Here is a 23,401-nt window from a genome sequence, read left to right on the forward strand (position 1 = left end):
TCATTCGAAGTTGCAAATGAAGCCCAGGATTTAAATATCCTGGGCTTCATTTGCATCTTGCCGGGGTCCGCCATTTAAATCCCCGGTAGTTTGGACTCCGTGCCCACGGCTACACGTGGCACGGATTAGGTAGTTCGAATTAGGCTTTCTAATTCAAACTACCGTTACACCTCATGTGACCGTTACACCTCGTGTGACATGCAGCTCTGAGCATGGCCTGACTGTGGCTGTTTGGCCCCCAAGCCAAGCTGCAAGCTGGAGCTGTAGGCAGAGTCCAAGGGGTGGGGACACAGGCAGGGGGCAGCTCTCAGGGGCCCACCTAGGCAGGCGCAGCATCTGCAGCTCCCCACCAGTGCCCCAGATCCCTGGGTTTGCTGGGCTGCAGTCACCAGCCTGGTCAGGGGGCCAAGCTTGGGATGAAGTGTGGGAGGCTGGGACCCCTTGGGCCTCTCTGTCCCGTGCCCCTGTGTGTCCCACAGAGCAGAGCGGGGGCTGCTTTGCTCCTGGTCACAGAGCCCCCTGCTGGCAGTGCCTGGCCTCCCAGGGGTGCACTGGGAGCAGCTTTTCCCTCCAATCCTAGCAGGTCAGCAGCAGAGACACGGGCTGTGTCCAGACTCCATGCCTCCGTCGACGGAGGCATGTAGATTAGCCAGATCGGAAGAGGGAAATGAAGCCGCGATTAAAATAATCGCGGCTTCATTTAAATTTAAATGGCTGCCCCGATCTGCCGATCAGCTGTTTGTCGGCAGATCGGGAGAGTCTGGATGCGATGCCCCGACAAAGAAGCCTTTCTTCATCGACACAGGTAAGCCTCGTGAAACCAGGTTTACCTGTGTCGATGAAGAAAGGCTTCTTTGTCGGGGCATCGCGTCCAGACTCTCCCGATCTGCCGACAAACAGCTGATCGGCAGATCGGGGCAGCCATTTAAATTTAAATGAAGCCGCGATTATTTTAATCGCGGCTTCATTTCCCTCTTCCGATCTGGCTAATCTACATGCCTCCGTCGACGGAGGCATGGAGTCTGGACACAGCCACGGTGTCCTTCAGTGCCGGGTGCGAGGAACATGCCTCCTGGAGCGCTGGAGAGCCCGGCTCTGCCTAGTGAGCAGTGTGGGGATGGCCAGCCGGGCAGCAGCAGAACCAGGGAAGGCGCCTGCAGGGCAGAGATGTATCTGGAGCCAGGGAGCAGGGGAAAGAATCTGTGAAATGGGGAGATTCCAGGGCATGGAGAGGCTGAGTGTGAACAGGGAAGGTTGGAATTAACCCGCATCCAGAGTGAGTCCTACCTTGTGTGTCTGGGCAGCCTTGTCCAGGAGCAGCACCGGGTGGGATCTGTGCTCGGGGGTCTCCAGAAAACCACACACACGGCTTCCCTCTCCTCCTCGCAGAAATGACTCAGGGTCTCTGTGCCTGGCGTGAGATCCCGCTCTCTGAGTTTTCCCTGGACGTTTCAGCAGAAGGAGCAGGGGAAGTGCTTCAGCTGGCTCTGTCCGCTACTTCAAGCTGAAGGGGGATTTTATAGCTGCTATGCTCAGTTGTACAACTTTGCAGTTTAAAGGTCACAGCCCAGCCCCTTCACACAGCAGATAAGCGCTGGAGAGAAGATTGTTCTTTTAACCATCGTAAATCTCCATAGACAGAAGTGAAAGTCACAATCCTTTCAATCATGTGACGGGGTGCGGTCACAGAAGACCCCTTGGGGTGAATCCCAGGGTGCAAACAAAGCCACTGACACTCAGTTCTTTGCTCTTGGGGCTCCTCACCACCTGGTCCTGCGGAGCCAGCTCCCTGGTCTTCCCCAGCCAAGGCACCAAGCTGAGCTCACCTCCCCACCCCCCAGACACACACCAAGGGAAATATAGCCACTGAATCCATTCAAGTCTCAGGAGACAGTTTCAGTCCCAGCACCTGGGAAACCCACCCCCCAACTGGGATCAGAACCCCACATGAACCATTCAGGCAAACCCCCTTTAACAACGAAAGGAGGGTTACACACTGATTGCTCCTCCAGGTAACAATTATTGACACTGGCCCTGATATAAGTAAGAGTGATTTTATTAAGCACACCCAATAGGACTGAAGTGGTTGCAAGTGAGAACAGGAAGAGCAAAGTAAATAGCAAATTTAAAATTACAGAACACGCAAAGCTAGTTCCAATACTAAAAGCTCAGTGCAAACTTACCCTAAAACTGATCTTATTTTAGAAATGTAAAAAACGATGGTCCTGTAGCACTTTAGAGCACGTCTACACTATAGGACATGGTCGAATTAAGCTATGCAACTTCAGCTGTGTTAATTGCGTAGCTGAAGTCGAAATACCTTAACACGGCTTTTTGGCGCTATCCACACTGCAGGAAGTTGAAAGGAGAACACTCTTCCTTCAACTTCCCTTACTCCTCATTGAAAGTAGGAATAAGAAATCCTCCGGAAAAGGGCTTATTTTCCGGAGAATCGCGTCCAGACTGGCGCTTTTCTCCGGCTTATCCCCAAGCCGGAAAAAAGCAGCAGTCATGTAAATGCAAATGCCGCGGGGGATATTTAAATCCCCCGCGGATTTGCAATTGCGACCCGTCTCATTAGCATCCCTTTTCCGGAAAGGGATGCCAATGTAGACGTAGCCGATGGGTTTATGAAGGGGATGGTTTGATGAGATAACATGATCTTGGTAACTAATTGACCATTCATTATCAGTGGGAAATAGGTCAATGGAGGGATGATAGGAGTTACTATAGAGAACTTTCTGGGTGTCTGGCTGATGAGTCTTGCCCACATGCTCAGAGTTTAGCTGATCGCCATATTTGGGGTCGGAAAGGAATTTTCCTCCAGGGTAGATTGGCAGAGACCCTGGAGGTTTTTCGCCTTCCTCTGTAGCATGGGGCACAGATCACAGCTGGAGCATTCTCTGCATCTTGGGGTCTTCAAACTACTTGAAGGCTTCAATATCTGAGATATAGGTAAGAGGATTATTCTAGGAGAGGGTGGGTGAGATTCTGTGGCCTGTACTGTGCAGGGGGTCAGACTAGATGATCATAATGGTCCCTTCTGACCTTAAAGTTGTTGAAGCAAAAAAAAACACTCCTCTCTGTTTAGGCAGCTAACAAACAGCTTTATTAATTAATAAAGCACAGCATGATCCAAACGTGGTCTCAGCAAAGCCGGGCCCAGTAAGGCTGCTAATACAATCAATCCTAGTATCTTTATACCCTTAGCCAAACAGTCTGATGTCAAGGCATCCAATTACAGAAATCCTCAATTAAACTTGGAAAAACAAAGCCTTATCAACAAGATGGTGGACAGGTACAAGGGAGTACATCTCCTGTCCCAACCAACCCAATTAACATATACCAATAGCCCATCCTGTAGGCCTCTTCTCACGGGGTAACAGAAAGTTCACTCTGGTCTATGTGCTTGAGAGAAAAGCTGAAATGGTTTCTGTTATACAAGATGGCTTCTAGCCAAATATGAAATGGTTTCTATAGCTTCTACAACTCCCCCCTTTTAGCCTTTTAAAGGCTAACCTTAAAACCATTTTATACCTTCATTTTCCATTAAAGTATTTATGTACATTTCTTGTTCCTTTCTCTGCTCATCCTATTTTAACATCATGAGTTCCACATTCCCTTTGGTAAGGGTCTGTCTTGTGTTTTCCAGAATACAAGAAATAAAGCAATTGATTAACAAGAAACAGCAATAAGCACAAAAGAATATAGCTAATACTAAAACTACTCCTTGCAAAATCCAAGTCCCCACATGTCCAAACCAGCCTCCCAACCAACCCCAGAGGGTCCAGTTTTCCTCCTGTCTTAGGCTTTCCACAGTTCTTTCAATCTCTGAGGCATCTTTCTCCACTTGCTTGCTGGTGTCAGAAATATACCCACAGCATTCTCTTCCCACTAAGGCACAAACCCCGCCTTTATTTGCTAGGACGTAGTCTAGGGCCATTCGGTTTGGGCTTTTTTTTTCCACCCTGACTCCTGAACCATTACATGTCCAGCAGTATTTTCCAACAGGGGTCAGGGCTAGGCAGATATACCCTGGGTTAGTAAACCCTTTATCCTGCGAAGTATCATTTGGCTTAGTTCACTAAACAGTGTGCCATTCATTTGAGTGTTGTTTAGTGGGACTGGAATCATTGGGATACCTCCTTCTGAATGTACCGGACTGTGAGCACATATCCAGCAACCTGTGGAATTAAATTCTTGGGAAACTTGGTTCATGAAAAGCATAAACACATTTGAACCATATAGGTTATAACTGCTAGGTATTAAAAACAAGATTAAGCATAAGCTCAACATGAATTGTTTGTCCAGCCTCATGCTGGCTGTTCTTCAGGACTTCGTAGTTTGCTTCACCTATCGCTGGCAGGTTCTTCTGGGCCGCAGCTGGTACCTTAGCCTTAGTCTCTCAGGCTCGTCTGCTTCTGGGCCTGGATTGCCGGTACCAAGCCTGCGCTGATCCTCGTCTACTTCTGGACCTGGGTTTCTGGTACCAGATCTGTGGTGATCCTTGTTGGGGCCAACCTCTGTAAGGGCTGGAACTGGTTTGCAGTGGGAGGCGTGAATTCAGATGGGCAATCCCTCGCACTTTACAGCAGTATGAGTGGTAAGAAGGATTTGGTAGGGACCCTTTCACCTGGGTTCCAGGGCAGTCTTCCGCTGGTGAACTTTCATGCAAACCCAGTTTCCTGGTTGTAGTTTAAGGCACAGTTCAGTCGGGGCCTCCTGGAAGGCGTCCTTAACCTGTGAATGATAAGACTGTACACACCTCATAAGTTCCTGACAATACTTGATTATGCTTCCTTTAACAAGTGTGGCATCAGCCAGGTTAATTTCTGGGCTGCTTAACAGTCTCATAGGTTGGCCACATGCAATTTCATGTGGACTGAGTCCAGTTTTCTGATTAGGAGTGTCTCTCATGCTCATTAGGGCAATCGGGAGTGCTTCTACCCATGTTAAGCCAGAGTCCTCACATATTTTAGCAAGTTTGTTCTCTAAAATCCTGTTTCATCTTTCTACTGCTTCTGTGCTCTCCAGGTGTCGCGCACTGTGCAGTGCTTGTCTGGTAGAGTAGTACTTTGCCAGTTTTTGAACAATTTGTCTAGTAAAGTGGGTACCTTTATCACTGGAGATCACAAGGTGTATTCCCCATAATGGGATGTAATGATTTAGAAGTTTCTTTGCCACTGTGATGGCACCAGCTTTCCTGCAGGAATAAGCTTCTACTCATCTCAAAAACAAGCAAACAATAACCAGCACATTATTCAAAAGATTGACATTTAAGCAATCGAATAAAGTCCATTTGTAAATTCAGAAATGGTCCCAAAGGCAGAGGTCTGGTTGCCGGAACTATCTTTACAGGTTTACCCACGTTGTGGGTTAGGCAGACAGGGCAAGCTAGACAGTAATCTTTGGCTGCTTGGGAGAATTTGGGAGCAAACCAATTTTGTTTTAAGGATTGCTACCATCCCCCCTTTGCCAACGTGCGACAATTCAGGGAGCACGGGGGCAAGGTGAGGTAGCAAGACCACTGGGGCAACAATGTGGCCATCAGAGCTGCACCACGAGTGGTCTGAGTGCAAGGTGCACCCTGCCAGTTTTCACTTCTGCTTTTCTGATTCTGGGGCTTGGTCTCGCAAGAGGGCCAGTTCCAACAGAGACGGTAAAGGAGCTGGCGATGGTAGGAGAGAAGGGAAAAACAGCAGGTACAGGAGCAGATTTCACTACATTCCAGACAGTACAAACTGCATAGCCTGCTACTACAACTCCTAGAATTATAAAAGCAAGAACCATTTGTGTAAAGCACAAAGTTAAGATTATTCAAGGGACTTAAATTATTCCTTCATTAAAACAACAATATTGTACACACAACAATGTTTGAAATACATATATCACAATCAAGACACACAAGACAAATCTGGACAGAACACAGAACACAAACTTATTATGTCATGACAGAACCATGGTTTTTGTCTTTTTTTCCAGTTAATTTTCAGCTGATATTAGCGCTTTTTGATGGTCTGAAAGTCAAAGAAAACATTTCTACCCACATTGAGGTGGTGCATTATATTTTAGAACACTTTTTCTTTACAGATTTTTGCTACTTTTGATCAGCCTGCTGTTACCCAATGGTATGCTTTTATTTTGAACACCAGCTTCAGAGGGTTTGAGTAAATTACTTCATTGTTTAATTATTAAGTTAAAGGTGGCATGCCTCAGTTTCCCTCTTGTACTGCAGACCAGGCTTTTTTTTTACTGCCACAGAAACTCTCTTAGAACAAGGTGCTTGTTAATTACTATTCCAGCAAGCAAAAAGGTTTTCTTTTCCTGAAAAGAATCACATGCAATGTTACAGGCTTACTTATGGGGGACAGTGCCCCCCGTTCCAGAACAGACAGGCAGTTTGCAGACACATACAACCTTGGATCTGAAAGCAAGCCAAAAGTGCTATCAACTCAGCCTTGTACAGAAACACCGTGAAGTTTCTGGGCTTGGATTTTTAAAACAATAATTAGTTTCCTTGGAAGACACATTTAACCCTTAGGATGCAGGTTTTACAAATTTACAATGTATAGATTCTATTCTTTTATGCAATTAACCAATTAAGTTTCAGTAGAATTCCTTACTTTCCCTTTAATAGATTTAACAAAGTGTCTGTAGCCAAATGATTAACTTGATTGTTTCTTTACTTAGATGATTAAAAGAGGCTGCAAGAAACAAGGAGTCATTTCTTAAAGCAGGTTTTTTTTCCTCCTTAGGATTTGGAGGAACACTTTCCTTAAACTGTTAAACTTATTTTAAACTTGGTGTTTTGCTTTGGATCGGGCAAGTTTGTTACAGGAGCCCGTGTTTTCAAAGGGAAGAGCTAATTCCTTTCAGTTATTTTTCATGTTTCCTCTCTATCTGTGTATGCGTTATAAAGAGGCGTAGACGGGTGATGTTGTGCCAAATTTCTCCCCCCAGACTTTGTTGATACGGGTGTGCCAACTGAGAAATCTCTTTTTTCCCACTTTTTGTGCATTATTTTGGCACAGAGGTGCTGCAGCAAGCTTGTAAGTTACCTATCTTACTGCAGGGAGGATTTTTGCTTTTCTGAGCTTCACTTTATCCCTCAGGGCTTTAATTTTTCCTCTTTTCCAATTTGTTAAATGCTTACAGGTCCTTGGACCATTATGCACGTACATGTAGTACACAGGGGTGCCTTTCGGCAGAGTGGGGGGTGTTTAGACTAACCCCCACCTAAGCTAACTTTACACACTCCAAAGAAAGAGTCTGCCGGGTCTAGAGTGTCAGACCTTAGCAGCTCATGAAATAAGGGGAGTCGTCACTCCCTCACATATCCGCTGAGTCTCGAGGTTCAGCTGACCCCCCCCCCTCCTTTGCATTCATAGCTCTCTCATGGGAGAGCCCTGGTGCAGCTGGGATCAGCTCAAGTCCCAGACCTATGCAGCGGCATTCATTCTTCACTCATTACATTCATACTCATTTTCCACACACACTTTTTTTTCTCCTTTTCACATTTTTCCTACAGTTTCCACATTTAGATGCATCTTTCTTTACTGTCCAGTTCCCATAGGTTTCTATTAAGTGGCGCTGCCCTAAGACACCCGACACTTAATATCAGACTTCATTAGGATCCTATACCAGAAGGCACTTATCATAAAGGCACTGGAATTCCTGTAGACTGACCTACCCCCATTTTCTGCGCGCGCTTAAAAGATTCTGTAAGACACCGAACCAAAGTCCGCCTGCTTACACCTTCTGCAAGTCACCGAATCAGAATCCGTCTGCTCGCTCTGCGAGTCACTGAATTAAGAATTCACCTGCTCGCACTGATCCCCCCCCCCCCCCCCCGTTTTGGTTGCGAGGCACTGGACTCAAAGTCCACCTGGCTAGCAGGGGTTTCCGGCACCTGCCCCAGCCCGGCAGAACACCACGTCCTGGCGCCTGGAGAAAGCCTGGCGGAATGGGGAAATACTATAGCCTGGGGTTAGCCTCAGAGGTCAGTACTACGTTCACAAATAACAGAAAGAGAGTCAATAAAGCTTTCCCACAGTTCCGTGTGCCGAGAGAGAGTAATGGCACCACACCAGCTTTTAGCGTCCGAACACACAGGGTCCAGCGCATGGCTGCCTCACTAGAGACACTGGTGTGCCCTTTTGGAACTGTGACACATAAGACAGGCCTAAAAGACAAAGACAGACACAGACAGACAAAAATGTTAGCCACTCCACAAAATTGAATTCCGTAGCTCCTCTTACCCCAACAGCCAACCGTCACTCCAAATCCCAAGCCCTCAACCAGGAGATTTCGTAACAGGTATCCGCTTTACCTTCTATTGAGCGCTCTGAGAGGTTTGGAAGTGGAGTGCCGGTCCGTCCATATGGGCAAGTGGCGCGTTAGGAATCTCGGTAGAACCTCCAAATTGTTGAAGCAAAAAAAACGCTCCTCTCTGTTTAGGCAACTAGCAAACAGCTTTATTAATTAATAAAGCACAGCATGAGCCAAACGTGGTCTCAGCGAAGCCGGGCCCAGTAAGGCTGCTAATACAATCAATCCTAGTATCTTTATACCCTTAGCCAAACAGTCTGACGTCAGGGCATCCAATTACAGAAATCATCAATTAAACTTGGAAAAACAAAGCCTTATCAACAAGATGGCGGACAGGTATGAGGGAGTACATCTCCTGTCCCAACCAACCCAATTAACACATACCAATAGCCCATCCTGTAGGCCTCTTCTCACGGGGTGACAGAAAGTTCACTCTGGTCTACGTGCTTGAGAGAAAAGCTGAAATGGTTTCTGTTATACAAGATGGCTTCTAGCTAAATATGAAATGGTTTCTACAGCTTCTACAAAGTCTATGAGTCTATGAGTCTATAAGCAGGACTGCTGCCATCGACTGGAGCACCCGTCTCGATTTGCATTAGCGTGTCACAAGACCTGCTGTTAGAGACTAACCAAAAATATACAGACAGTATCATGAAGAAAGCATCATGGGCTTTTTTGGGGCAGGTGACAAATATGGAGCAAGAGTCACAGAAGTTCATATAAAAAGCAGAAAAAGCGGGGAGAGGGAGGGGAAAAAACCTGTCAATTAAAGTGTCCATGCTTTATGAGGCTAATGGAGTGGGGTGTAAGTGTCCAATTCTCAGTGGCAGATTTAGAGTTAGTGGGGCCCGGAGTTCAGCTTCATTTTGGGGGTTGTGAAGGGGACGCAGCCAAGAAAAAGAACATTCACTCTTCCTGCCTCTCCCACTTTTCATTCTGTTTTCTTCATCCTCCTTCTATATTATAAGTGATGGGAAGTAAATGAAAATAACGGGAGGCACTTTGATTGTTTTTGTATGTGACTTTTTTTTTCACGGAGCACTTGAAAATTGCTGAGGGTCTTGATGGACCACTTAATGATCTTTCCAAATATTGTCTGCATCATGAGCAAGCTCTTGTAAAGTGTCAGAGGGGGAGCCGTGTTAGTCTGTAACTGTAAAAACTTAAAAAACAACGAATGTTCCTGCAGCTAATGAAAAATGAAGCCGGTATCATGAACTTTCGTGGACACGACCCACTTCTGCAAATGAATGGAGGAAGGGGTACAGAGTTACAAAGGAGACAGGGACAGGGTATTGGGGTTTGAGATCAATCTTTCAGAGTTACAAAGGAGAGGGGGACAGGATATTGGGGTTTGAGTGGATCTTGCAGAGTTACAAAGGAGACAGGGCCTGGGCATTGGGCTTTGAGGTGGATCTTGGATTCTACTTAAATGCAGTAAGTGGTCGTGTGCTTAAAAAGCATGGCTGAATTAAGGTCTCCTGCTACATGAGGCTAATAAAAATGCTGAAGTGGGCTGACATGCCTGATACTCATCTTTTGATGCTCTTAGGGTGTTGAATGTAGCAGCCCATCCAGGTCAGGTCTTTGATCAGACCTTGATTAAAGTGTCAAATCTGCAGATGAACGCAGCATTGGAGCCCAGGGACTGAGGTCCTTCCAATTATAGGAAATGATGAGAGATTTGGCTTGAATCAGCTGTTTATTCTCAGTAGTTAGAGCATTGGCCTGGTAAACCTGGGGTTGTGAGTTCAGTCCTTGCAGAGGCCATTTAGGGATTTGGGACAAAAATTTGTCATGGATGGTACTTGGTCCTACTGTGAAGGCAGGAGACTGGACTTCATGACCTTTGAAGGTGTCTTCCAGTTCTAGAAGATAGGCAATCTCCTTTAATTTAATTTATTCCATCGCTGCTACAGGCCCAGACCAAGGACTTGGCAATCGTTGTGTGTGTTGGTTTCTGAGACCAGTTTTAACTCTCACCTCCATTTCTTTCTAGTCTGAATACAGCTTTAGAGTTTAGATACCAATGGGCTGGCAACAGCATGATTTTGGAGGGTAAGGTCTGAGTTATACAGAGACCTGGGCGTGTGGCTGGCCCTTTGGCTTTGCAAGAGCCTTTTATTTGATGAGACTGGATTTCATAACCACTGGTCCCTACATGCAGTGTTCCTGGTGGGGATATAAAAGACCTGGAGTCTCTGAGGCTACGTCTACACTACGAGTTTTCTTGGCAAAAAATATGCTACTGATGAACTCATTTGCATAAGTCACAATCTCATTTGCATATTTGCTGCCGATCTGTTTTTTCGCTAGGGTTTTTGTGCAAAAACAAGCAGTGCAGACGTTTTCTTTTTTCATAAAACCCCCTTTTCCCACCAGATCCTTATGCCCCCATAAAGGAGGTTTACTGATCTGGTGGGAAAAGGGGTTTTTGCGCAAAAAAACCCCATCCACATTGCTTGTTTTTGCACAAAAACACTTAGGCAAAAATGGATTGGCAGAAAATATGCAAATGAGATCACAACTCAGAGGCTGGAGAAGGATGGCATGAGACAAATCACTTGATCTTTGTCTTCGGTCCACCCCCTACGGGGCACCTGGTGCTGGACTGTGCAGCTCTGTGGGCTGAGAAATCCCCAGTGTCCTGGCTCTCCGAGCTGACGCACCTCCCCACAGAGTCAGCATGGGCCCTGGCTCCTGTTAACCCCCAGCAGCACCAGCCCTCACCTTGGGTAGGGACTCAAACTTGGCCCAAGGAGACAAAATGACAGAAGAGATGGGGCAGCTGGAATGGGGTGGGGGATGGGATAGGGTTGTTACTTTCACTTCTCATCTCACTCATCTGGAGAAGTGGGTTATGCCCACAACACCATCTATCTATTTGTGGATAAGTTAGTATCTAAGGTGCTGCAGGCCCACTCAATTCCTTTCTCTTCTGTCTGTTACCCTGGGACGCAGTAACGATTAATTTAAAAGGTCTAATTAGGCACGCCCTGACACTCGGTGATGTTAATTGTCCCAAGTCCCAGAAGAAGGGATCGCCCGAGGCCGTATCTATCACCGGTTATTTGTTTAACAAACGAGTCTGAGATAAAATATGGGGCCAAACCATATATTGTAAATTTGAAAAGGACAACACGTAAAAGACCAATTTTGCCCACCCTATCCCAGAAGAGAAAGATGATAGAAAATCCCCAATACATAAGGTATATACATTACAATTGATTGAATACAAGCAGCCGGTGCTCACGACCTCAATGCCTTGGCTAATTGCAAGCTGTGGCAGAGGAACAGTGAGGAGATCCCACAACAACAGATTTCAGGCCTTCCGCTCTGGTCTGGTCAGTGAAGATTTCCAGTGGGCAATGGCTACCAGGGACTTCTCCACAAGCAGCTAACTCGAAGACAGAATGTAGCCCACAATGGCACTAATCCAATCTCTCATTCTCTCATGACAGACAGGGATGACAGACAATACATTCACTCAGGTAGAACGAACGAGACCGAAAACCCACCAACCCGAACTGGATCATGGCCAGGGTATTTATTAACAAAAAAGGTGGGAAAAAGATACATAGGGTGTAGTGCACTCCTATTCGGGCAGCGTGCAAAGCTTTTAGGATGGAGTGCAAAGCTTTTAGAATGGAGTGCAAAGCTTTTAGGAAGGAGTGCAAAACTTAAAAGTGTCGGGAAACCTCAAACAGAAAATTCCTTCCTTATTTCGGATTAAGCCAACTGGACTATCATTATTCTGGACTAAGCCTATCGGAATAATATAGTCTGATATAGCTGACACACACACACTCCCTGTTAAAACAACCCTTCTAACCTTGTCAACACATTACAGTGGTAACATTTCTACGGGGTTTTACAATGTTTGAAAGTTACAACTCTCCAGCACTTATCTGGGATTGGAAGGGGCTGGGCTGTGATCTTTAGGCTGTAAAGTCATAAAGCGGAGAATAGAGGCTATAAAATCCCCCTTCAGCTCAAGCTTAGCTTTGTGTTTCTCACGTGTTAGGACACACTGCTCACGCACACCAGCTGCTGCTGACATTTGCTGCTCTGCTGGCCCCAGGCCAGGGACTGGATGTTCAGAAAGTCACAGCCACGGTGACACACCCAGTGTCACTGACATAGCTCCGGGGGGTTAGTTCCCCCCAAATTGTAGTTTCACTGCAAGTCTGTGAGCAGCCCTAGACACTCATCACATTGCGAGGTAAGGACACGTTAATTTCACTGGGGACACGTCTACACAGCCCCTGGGAGGGCAGGTTCTCTGCTTGGTGCCTGTGCACACACCAGCCCTGCTGGAGTGAGCACCAGGCCAGCAGCAGCAAGAAGGGAGCAGTTTGCACGAGCTGCTGGGATACGATCCAGGCCAACCGCTGGCTGGACACTGCTGTGTGGTCAGAACCTGAGTTTAAGCTTTTGTGTTCTTGTTTGATTGTTTGCTTCCCTCTTATCCCTTCACTCCCTCTCTGCCCCTTTCCACCCCCTGCTCCCCATCCCTTGCTTATGTAACTCCTGCTTCCTCCTTTCTTATCTGTCTCCAGCTCCTCCTCCTGGCCTTCCCTTTCCCTGATGCACCTGGGCTCGTCCCGTCTCTGGATCGGAAACGTGTGAGATGGGAACGTACGTGGCAGTCACTGCCTGACACCCCAACAAGATTTGACTCAGAGTCCTGCGTGCTGGGCTGTGAGGGATTCACCTCAGGGAGACATTGCTGGGAGTTGGAAGTGGGGAATGGGCGACACTGGGCTGTGGGGGTGGTCAGAGAGTCAATGAATAGAAAGGGATGGACCAGCCTTAGCCCTGGGCTGTGGGGCAGTGTGAAGATAAGAACCAGACTCTCATATCCTCCAAGGAGACCCTCTTGCCCCTGAGCCAGGCCCCCTGCAGGATCTGGGTCTGTCTGGACAGTGACCGGGGGCAGGTGACATTTGTCGATCCTGGTTCCAAGGCCCCGATCTTCACTTTCCCGCTGGGGTCCCTCTCCGAGAAAAAATCCGACCCTGGTCCCGGGTGGGGCATGGCTCTTCCAAAAGAGGAGGTTTTCCAAAATTTGGCCCAGGGTAAACGGGCCAAATTTTGGAAAAGCCACTTCCAAAAAAAAAATCGGAAAAAGATATGCAAATTGTGGAGCATAATTTGCATCCCTTTTTCCAACAAAAAGTGGCAGTCTAGATATAGCCTTAGTGAATAAACAACATCTGCATCACTAACCTTTTTCTGAGAGACCTCCCACCCAAGTACTAAATATAAAGCTGCTAGTCGTACCAGGGCTGAGAACGTCAGGGCTACATCTAGACTGGCATGATTTTGTGCAAATGCTTTTAACAGAAAAGTTTTTCCATTAAAAGCATTTGAGCAAAAGAGCATCTAGATTGGCACGGATGCTTTTGCGCAAAAGCATCTGTGGCCAGTATAGATGAGATTTTGCGCAAGAAAGCTCCAGTGGCCATTTTCGCCATCAGGGCTTTTTTGTGCAAAACAGTTCTTCCCTGTCTACATTGGCCCTCTTGCGCAGAAACATTTGCGCAAGAGGGCTTATCAGAGTGGGAGCATCAGTGTATTTGCGCAAGAACAACGACAATTTTACATTAGATCGTCAGTGTTCTTGAGCAAATTCAAGTGGCCAGTGTAGAAGGCTGGCAAGTTTTTGCGCAAAAGTGGCTGCTTTTGCGCAAAATCTTGCCAGTCTAGACTCAGCCCAGGGGTGTAGTTACAAAGGGAAGGCACTTCTGAGTTCAGGAGGAATGTTGGATGTGCCCAGAACACAGGCCTGGTTCATGCAGTCGAATGGAGCAATGTTCAGTTTGTGGGACTGGAGGATATTTGGACGCATGTTGTAAAACCGTCCCACCTAAGGAAGAAAAGTTGAGGAGCCTTTTTTGTTCTTTTGTTTCACCCTTGGTTTCTGTGTGGGGCTCACCAGGGCAATATTACTGTCTTCTTTAAAAACATGTGCATGGCTTTTGAAAACAGCAATTCCAGCCCCAGTGAGTGCTGGGAAGGTGCCAGCATTTGTTGCTCAATCTTATCCTATTTTTGTCCACAGCAAATGGCAGTAGGTCAGTGTTTGATTTGGGAGAAACGATGTAGCACCCACCCAAACTGAACTTGAGCCCCCCTGAATTGTGAGGGTGTTCAAAGCTGGATGGCAGGGCCTAGTTGCCCTTCCTGAATATTAGCTATCGCTGGAAAGGAAAAGCTGATTTCAAGTTCCATTGCTGAGAAGTGGGGCAGCCAACCGAGGCCACCAGCATCCCTAAACCAGTCTAGGGGAGACCTCTGAGGGTGAAATCTGGGCTAAAGTCTTTGACTCCCCTGTGCACACGTGTTCCCCATTCACAGTGGCTTTTAGCAGCCAGCTCTCCTTTCACAACAAGTATGAGGTCTATATGCACAGGTACCAAGTTTCTATAGAAAAGGCCTTGATACAAAGTTGTACATGGAAAGACTTAATACAGGGTTATCTGAAAATGATTAAGTCAGAGATTTACGATGACTTCAGAGATGTATCTACACAGGCCTCAGAGGGGTTTCCCCGGAAACACCTGGGGTGAAGGACTTGCTGGCAGCTCGTGTATGTGAGGCACAGAGCCAAGGGAAGTAGCTGTGAATGTGATCCTGGCAGGAACCTGAGCGAGCGCTGGCTTCAGGCCCAGGGTTCCCTGGAAAGCAGATGTGCAGTTCTGCGTGAGGAAACTTCCAGGAATTTTCTTTCTCCTGTATTCAGAAGACAGGAATTTCTGGGCTTTTTTTTCAAATAATGAAGTTTGCACCGAAGAAACCCCCGACTCCTACAATCAGTGTCCCCTGCCAGTGGCAGAACCAGGTGAGGCCCCAGACACTGGCTGGCGGCTGAGGCCAAAGGCACCAGGATACAAGCAGCTTTGGGATCTAGCCCCAGGGCAGCAGACATGCAGGTGGGAATGTTTGCAGGGAGCCCGGCAGCACAGAGCCTGTGCAGAGAAGCCGGTCGCTGCTTCCTGTGGACTTCAGCATGTGCAGCTCTGCGGGCTGAGAAATCCCCAGTGTCCCGGCTCTCCAAGCCAACGCGCCTCCCCCGGAGTCAGGCACACCCAGCATGGCCCCTGGCTCCTGTTAACCCCCCGCAGCACCAGCCCTCACCAGAACTACAGGCTCAGCACTGGCACAAGGACAGAACATGGACGGGGAAACTGGGGCTGCTGGAATGGGCTACGTGGCGAGTGGGGGATGCGTAGGATTGTTTCTGTCTCTGGAGTTTTACGATGTTTAAAACAACGATCTCCTCTCCAGCCCCCAGCTGCTGTGTGGAGGGGCTGGGCTGTGACCTTGGCGCTGCACAGCTGAGAACAGTGGCCATAAAATCCCTCTTCAGCTCAACGTTTACTCCTCACTGAGCTTTGCTGTCAGTTTCGTGCTGTGTCCCTAGCTCACACCCACTGCCTTTGACCATAACCCAGGGAGCCCCTGGAGCCCAGCACGTCCCAGGCCGGTGGCTGGAAGTTCGGTTAGACACAGCCAGGCCAGCATAGCCAGTGTGACTGACGCAGCGCGGGGGTCCAGTGCCCCCAGCTGCGGTTTCACACCCCGTCTGTGTGTGGCTCCGGCCATTCACCTCGCTATGAAGTAAGAAGGTGCCGGTTGGACTGAGGGTGCTGATCCCAGCTCGCGAGGTACCTGGGCACACACTGACCCCGCTGGAGCGAGCGCCCGGTCAGTAGCAGTGAGGCTGCAGCAGCGAGGGAGGGTTTGCGTGAGCTGCTGGGATACGATCCAAGCTGGCCAGTGGCTGGAACCCTGCCCCTGCGTGGCCAGACCCTGAGCTTAAGCTTTTGTGTTCTTGTTTGTTTCTTTCCCCATTTTCCCTTCATTCCCTCTCTGCCCCTTTCCACCCCCCTGCTCCCCATCCCTCCGTTATGTAACTTCTGCTTCCTCCTTTCTTATCTGTCCCCAGTTCCTCCTCCCGGCCTTTGCTTTCCCTGCTGCACCTGGGCAGCTGATATGGGACCTCCCTTGGTCAACAGAGCCATTTCTGATACAGAGAGAACAAAAGTCCAGAGATCAAAGCAGCTTTGGCCAAAGCGACTCCTGTATGGGGAAGAGGAAACCGAATGCCCCATCTGTCTTGTATCTGACAGAACGAGGGGGCACCACGTCTACTGAAATATGGAAAAACTCAGACAACAGGGTCTTAAACCAGGCAAAGAGAATTTGAGAGTCGTTTCTGTGAGGAGGAGGGGGACGCCGTGTGTGTGGTTTGCTGGAGCACAGATCCCAGCAGGCGCTGGTCCCTGTAACCCTTCTGCTGGGTAGGGCCAGCAGCAACCAGAGCCAGGTTCAATATCTAGGGGTTCAGCTCACATAGAACCAGCTTGAGCCGCCAATTAGTAGCCTGGGAAATTCACGTACCCCTGAGCGCCTCTGAGAGGCAATGCTTCCCACTCGCCAGCACAGAGTCTGAGTGTAGAAAATAAACTTTTAATGAAAGAGAGAGAGAAGTGACATGGCATGAACTTGGGAAAACACCACGAACAGAGTTCATAACGCCCCACGAGCAACCGTCCCAGCTCTAATGGGTTGAGCGATGTCTTTTGCTTCTCAGGCTCACCAGTCCAGCAAGGTGAGGGCTCCATTCACTTACCCAAACTTTCCCCGTACCCCACTTCAAACGCCCCACTTACAGCTCTGCCCAGTCAGTGCAGACCCAGACACATCACCCTGATGACTTCCTTCAGAGAGCCTGATGTGATGCCACCTGTGTGCTGCCCCTGCTACCCGCTGGCCATTCCCTCCAGCCCCTCCGCTGACTCATGAGGGTCACAAGAATGAGTGTGAGAAGGAGCCTGGTTGGAGCGTTCTCTTTTCCCACCAACTAACTGGCCTAGCGGAGAGATGTCCCTGTGACAAAGGTAAAAGGTGGAGCTTGGTGACAGCAGGGGAATTAGCTCAAGTGGTAGAGCGCTTGCTTAGCATGCAAGAGGTAGTGGGATTGATGCCCACATTCTCCAGTGGGTGGGGAGTTCCCTGTTCTTTTTCTACCAGCAGAGCCAGGCAGAGGGCAAAGTGCCTCCAGTGGCCCCTCCCTCTTCCTACTCACTCCCCTCAAAAGCCACCAGGGCTTAGTTCCAAATCTGTAAACCCCATTGCACGAGGGATAGCGCCTCTTCCGAAATAGCTACTTTGCAATAGCCGGAGTGTGGATGCTCCACTGCAGCTAGTTCAAAATAGCTCCTGCCCAGGGCCAGTCAAAGTAATTACTCCCCAGTGCCTCCTGGGGCTCTAAGTCAAGGTAGAGCATCCACATTAGGGGTTCCTGATTCGGACCAATTTTGAGCCTTCCCTGCAGTGTGAACGTGCTACTTTGAAACAAGCTATTTAAATGTTTTCTTTCAAAATAGCTTTAAAAGTAAATGCGCTGTGTCGACGAACCCTGAGAGCTGAGTGAAGGGGGAGGCAGGACCAGGTAGAGAAGGCTCCATGACTGTGTCAGAGGGAGGCTCTGCCCTGGCCAGGGGGGAATCGTTGCCTCTCCGAGTAGCCCTGGCCTGGTGCCTCAGAAAGGTAACGATTCCCCACTGGCCAGGGCAGAGCCTCCCTCTCACACAGTCATGGAGCCTTCTCCCCCTGGGCCTGCCTCCCCCTTCACTCAGCTCTCACTGCTCGGTGCTGCCAGGGAGGGGCCTCACTGCGAGAGCCGCCTGGGCAGGTTCCTGCCACAGAGACACGTCCCAGAGCAGGACGGATGCTCAGACCGACACTGAGTGTTGCTCAGCACTGGGGTGAGACAGGGAAGGAGAAAAGGGTCTAACGGCACCTGCAGCCTTTCAGAACAGCCCCCGGCCCCACCCCAAGTACCCTCTGCCCCTGCTGGGTTCCGCTGGGCTCTGCCTGGATTCAGGGCTCCCCAGTGCCAGCCTAAGGGCTCTGGGGAGACATGGCAGCTGTGGCGCTGGGCTGCTGCACAGCTTAGAGGAGGGGTGGGCAATGAGTTTTCATGGGGAACTGCTCCCAGGGCTGCACTTTTCCATGCTATTAATGGAGGAGGAGGGGGTCTGGGATGCAGGTTGGTGCAGACAGGAGCTTGGGGCAGAGGACTGGGGTGCAGGAACAGTTGCAGCATGTTGGGTTGTGACTTGGGGCAGAGGATTGGGGTGCAGGATCTGGGAGGGGTGAGGGTTCAGGGGGGCAGAGGGTTTGGTTTATGTGGGGTACCTGTGGGTTGAGGGAAGGGAGGGGCTGGGGTGCCAGAGGCAGGCTCTGGCTGGGAGACTTACGTGGCTCACTCCCAGCCAGCCTGGGTGAATAAGAGCTTGTGGGGACTGGCCAGGGCTTCAAGCAGGCAGCTCCCATTGGCCACAAACAAGCTGGGAGCAGGGACCAGGCTTGAAGCCTTTTCCTCTACAGCTGAGAGACACAAAGGGCCCAGCAGCCCCTTCTCTCAGCTGTGCGTGGGGGCAGGGCAAGCAGGGAATCTGCCTGAGGCTTCTTGCTGCCATGTTGGGTGGCTTCATGGGCTGGATCCAGCCCGCTGGCCTGTATTGCCCAGGCCTGGCTTAGAGGGAAACTGGGCTGTGGGGGAGGGGCGCTGTGGACAGGCCAGTCTCGCCTTCCTGAGCAGGGCATGACGACATGCGGCCCAGCTACACAATGTCCCAGACAGAGAATTACAGGCCAGACAGGCTTCTTATCACAGCCAAAGTAGCTCAGTGGGGAGAGCATTAGACTAAAGGTCCCTGGTTCAATCCCAGGCTTTGGCATGTGCTGATAGGGGCTAATAACTTCAAGTTGATGGGTTTGTTTAAAGCTGTCATCACAAGCTGCCCTGCAGGAGGAAAGTTGAGTTGTAGTTGTAGTGTCACTTGTGGGAAATCTGGTAAGGCCACAAGAAATACTCCCTGTAGGCCTGGCTGGAACATGGCACCACATGAGCATGTTGCTGGCACTAATGTGCTCCCCTGGGCCTGAGGAGTGCAAGAGATGGGGGGCTGTCTGTTTGATGGACACACACTGGCCCCTCCCTTGCTTTGTAGGACAGGGCTTCTTGCTGTTCCTTGGCTACTCAGTTGTTGGGCTTATCCAAGCAGCAGGAGCTGTGTGTTTACCTGGGGAGCCACAATAAGATCAGAGCTCCCCCCATTTCTGCTTGGCTTTGAACTAGGAGCCTTTTGCACTGTGCATATTAAGCAAACAGCAAACACCATAACCACTACACCACAGAAACATAAACATGCTTGTCAGTTTTTTTCTGTACATAAACTTGGACAAATATTCTGTTACTAATTCTTTGGCCAAGGCCTTGGGGGAAGTTGCAGAGCTAGCGCAGGAAACAAGACCCGCGCCCCCCCCCCCCACCCCACCCCACACCACACCCCACCCCACACCACACCACACCACACCACACACACACACAATAATTCTCTAGACCTTTGCTCCCAACACAGGGCCGAGGGGAGGGGGGGACGACCCACATCACATCCCCAACATTTCTGCCCTTAATAGATGGACCTTTGTGGGCAGCCCCAGACACTCCATCCTCTCAACTCCTATCACACACTGGAGCAGGGCAGCCCCCAGGGGTAGGGCTGAGCCATGGGGTGCTGGGCAGGGGGCAGAGGCTGCAGGAGCTGAGAGTTTCCCTAGAGCTCAGGGACCCAAGATGATGCCCCATGTCCCACGTCTCTCTCGGAATGTGCAGAAAGGGATTGACTGGGGAGAGTGGCTCAGGGGTTGTGCAGCTTGTTGCCCTGGTTAGGGGTGTGGCCAAAACACAGGCCTCGCTGTGAGCAGGATTTGAACCTGCGCAGGGAAACTCTATTGGATTTCTAGTCCAACACCTTAACCACTCGGCCATCACAGCTCTAAGCAACAGCAGGCCAGGGAAACTGGTAAATAATCTCAGTGCCCAGGCCTGACGTCACCTGACAGAATTCACACGGCAAACCCTTTCAACAGTCATACAGAGGAGTCCTGGGCGCTCTGGTCTGAGGCTGGCTTAGAGGTGAGTTCAAGGGGAAACCTCACAAAGGAGATTCCAGGCAGCCAGGCCATGGGGGTCTCTGAGATTGTCCCTGTCCCACCTGGCTGTTGCCATGGTCCCTTTGTGAGGTCACTGCCTCCCAGCCACTGAGGTGCTGAACCCCTTCCTAAGGCAACATCGTACCCAAACTCTGAGAAGAACATGCCTGTCCCATCAGAAGGGACACCTGCAGAAGACAACAATGCAACAGAGGGTACAAAAGCAGGAGAGAACATAGATTGCAGGGTCCTGCCTAACAACAGAAAACCAGTCTGGCTGTGAGCAGAGCCACCTCCCCCTGGACAGAGCCAGGGGACCAAGTGCCTCCAGTGGCCCCTCCCTCTCCCCAAAAGCCAGCCCTGGTTTGGTAGAAAGATGCTGGGCCCAGAGGCCTCACTTCACCTGGAAGAGGCAGAAGTGATAGAGACAGGCCCAGGGGTGCGTGGGCTACAAAAGCCTCTTGTTCCCTTCTCGACTCCTAACAGTGCAAACATCAGGGAGAGTAGCTCAGTGATAGACTACAAATTATATGAGCGTTACTTCGAATCCAACTGACCATTCAATGGAAACATTTCTCTCTCCAATTCCATTATATTCTAGGTTTCTATTTTTTGGATTCTTTAAATGAATACGAATCCTTACTGCTGTCCTGTGCCAATGCCCAAAAACCAGGCAAACCCGTCCCTCAGCTGGAGCCAGCTCAAACACGCTGTGGGTCTGGTTTCTGTTTCCATCCATTCAACAAGAGTGTGATTTGGAAGCCCAATGGCAGGTCCTTGGTCTCCATGGGCTGTGCTGTACAGAAGAACAAGAACCACACCCAGCTGGGGAGGAATGGCCTAGTGTGTATTGCAATTGGTGGAGGAGGTGCCCAAATCTACCGGAGATGGGCAGGAGCCTGTTACAAACACACACTAAACACCATTATCAGACTGCCCGGTGCACATTCCTACCTTCCTTTGTGCACACAACATACCTGGGGCTCTAATTACTGGCCACCTGCCTTTCACACAGATCATTGATCCTTGTGACTTTCAGGTACATTCATACGGCAGCTGTTTAAACATAATGTGCTTCTATTGCATGATCAGCACCAGAGTCTCCGGCTATGTCTACACTACGAATTTTCTCAGCAAAAAAGGTGCTAACGAGGGTCTCATTTGCATGAGTCATGATCTTATTTGCATATTTTCTGGCAAACTGATTTTGTGCTGGAGTTGCTGTGCAAAAACAAGCAGTGTGGAAGTTTTCTTTTTGTGCAAAACCCCCTTTTTCTGCAAGATCAGGATACCTCTTCTGGGGGGAGGGGCATAAGAATCTTGTGAAAAAAGGGGGTTTTGTGCAAATAAAATGTTCGCACTGCTTGTTTTTGCACAACAATCCCATTAGCAGAAAATATGCAAATGAGATTGTGACTCATGTGACTCATGCAATTGAATCCCTCATTAACATATTTTTTTTAAGGAGAAAACTTCTAGTGTAGATGTACCTTCTGTGAGTCATCATTAGGCCATGTCTTCACTCAGATGGAGCTTGCTGCTGAAATCCATCTTCCAGAGCTTGATTTAGCAAGTCTAGCTAAGCCTCACTAAATCAAACCCCTAGGGCACCTCCTGCTCTTTGCTACTATCCTACTCGCACTGTGAGGGCACCACCAAGCTCAGCTGAAGGTAAAACCAACTCCAGGTACATGTTGAAGAATGGTGGGAAGAAAAGACCCATTGACCTGGCAACAAGGCACCACTGGGAGTTGAACCCAGGATCTCCTGCTTACGAGGCAGGCGCTTTAGCCAACTAAGCCATGGTGCCCTCCTTAGAAACAGCCCTAAAACTGTTCTACTTTATGGTCCCAGACACCCCCTTCCCATTCCAAAGTGCAGCCGTTCCCTATTCCCCTCCAGCTCTTGCCATGACTCAAGGCCTGCGCAGCCCAAGACATTTGATTGGCAGCTGGTACCCAAAACCTTTTTGTCAATTGTAGTACCAGGCCCCAAAGGGACAGACCCAAGGCAGCCGCCTGGTCCTAAGGCCGGGCCTGCAGCCAGGGGGAGGGAGAAGAATCTCTCCTTTCAGCTGGAGTCGAATCAGCAACCTAAGGGCACTTGCCAAGCACCCACTACAGGCCTCTGCTCTGCCAGCTGAGCTATGGAAGGTGCCTGGGGCAGGCTGCTTTGCCCAGGTGGCCCTTGGCCGAGTGCCAGGGCAAGAGCCCCCGAAGGGGACGGCCTCCCAGGGGAGGGGCAGGAGAACCCAGCAGCACAGGGGTGTCACAGGCGCTTCACCCGCAGAAGGACCCTTGAGTGATCCAGGCAGAAACGCCGCGTCTCGCTCCCTGCAGCTCCCCTTGCTGCCCTGGCAGGCGCTGCCCCTTCTCCCACCGACCTGGGCCTGGCCTCCCTCCCCCGCCCGGCACCACAGAGAGCACCTTGGCGTGAGCCTGGGCAAGCTTAGGCCCTGGGCTCTGGGGCCAGCCCCCTTGTTGGTCAGAGCCCCCTATCCACAGTGCTACTCCAGGGGGCCTGGTTCCAGGGCCTCCTAATCCCAGGCCTCGGGGGCTGGAGGCCTTTGCCCTGGAGCCTCAGAGCTCCCCCAGTGCCACCTGTCAGGAGGGGGAATCTCCCGCAGGGCCGGTGCGATGTAGGAACCTCTGCCAGGGCAGTGCCCCCAGCCCAGTCCCTGCCCCTTGTGGGGGCAGGTAAGAGATACCCCCGCCCCTCCCCCAGAGAGCAGCCCCCCAGGGCTTTAGGAGGAGGATCTGGCCCAGGGCTGCTCCCAGCAGAGGTGGCTTCCATCCCAGCCTGGGTCCAGGGAAACTGCTGCCAGTTCCCAGCACGTGCGAGGTTGGGGGAGCGAGCAGATCAGTGTTTGCAGATATTTACACTTATTTGCATAATGTGTATGCAGATCTGCAGGGCTCGGCACTTAGGGCAATCTGCCCGCCCATGGAGAGTAGATTTTAGCCCGGTGCGGCGCTCAGTGCAGTCTGTGCATGTGCAGTGATATGTAAATAAAATGTTACTGGTCTGGCAAAGGTTTGTGATTGGGTTTGTCTGTCCATGG

General features: G+C 49.9%; 2 non-coding genes across 2 annotated transcripts; both read right to left on the reverse strand.

Annotated features, from left to right (window-relative positions):
• Nucleotides 1-20,100: 20,100 nt before the first annotated feature.
• TRNAS-AGA (transfer RNA serine (anticodon AGA)) lies at nt 20,101-20,182 on the reverse strand. The gene has a single exon. It is a non-coding gene; the product is annotated as a tRNA-Ser (tRNA).
• A 1,894-nt stretch (nt 20,183-22,076) lies between these two features.
• Nucleotides 22,077-22,150, reverse strand: TRNAT-CGU (transfer RNA threonine (anticodon CGU)). Its single transcript has one exon. It is a non-coding gene; the product is annotated as a tRNA-Thr (tRNA).
• Nucleotides 22,151-23,401: the final 1,251 nt, after the last annotated feature.

Source organism: Pelodiscus sinensis, chromosome 31 (genome assembly GCF_049634645.1).
Source record: "Pelodiscus sinensis isolate JC-2024 chromosome 31, ASM4963464v1, whole genome shotgun sequence".
Taxonomy (NCBI): Eukaryota; Metazoa; Chordata; order Testudines; family Trionychidae; genus Pelodiscus; species Pelodiscus sinensis.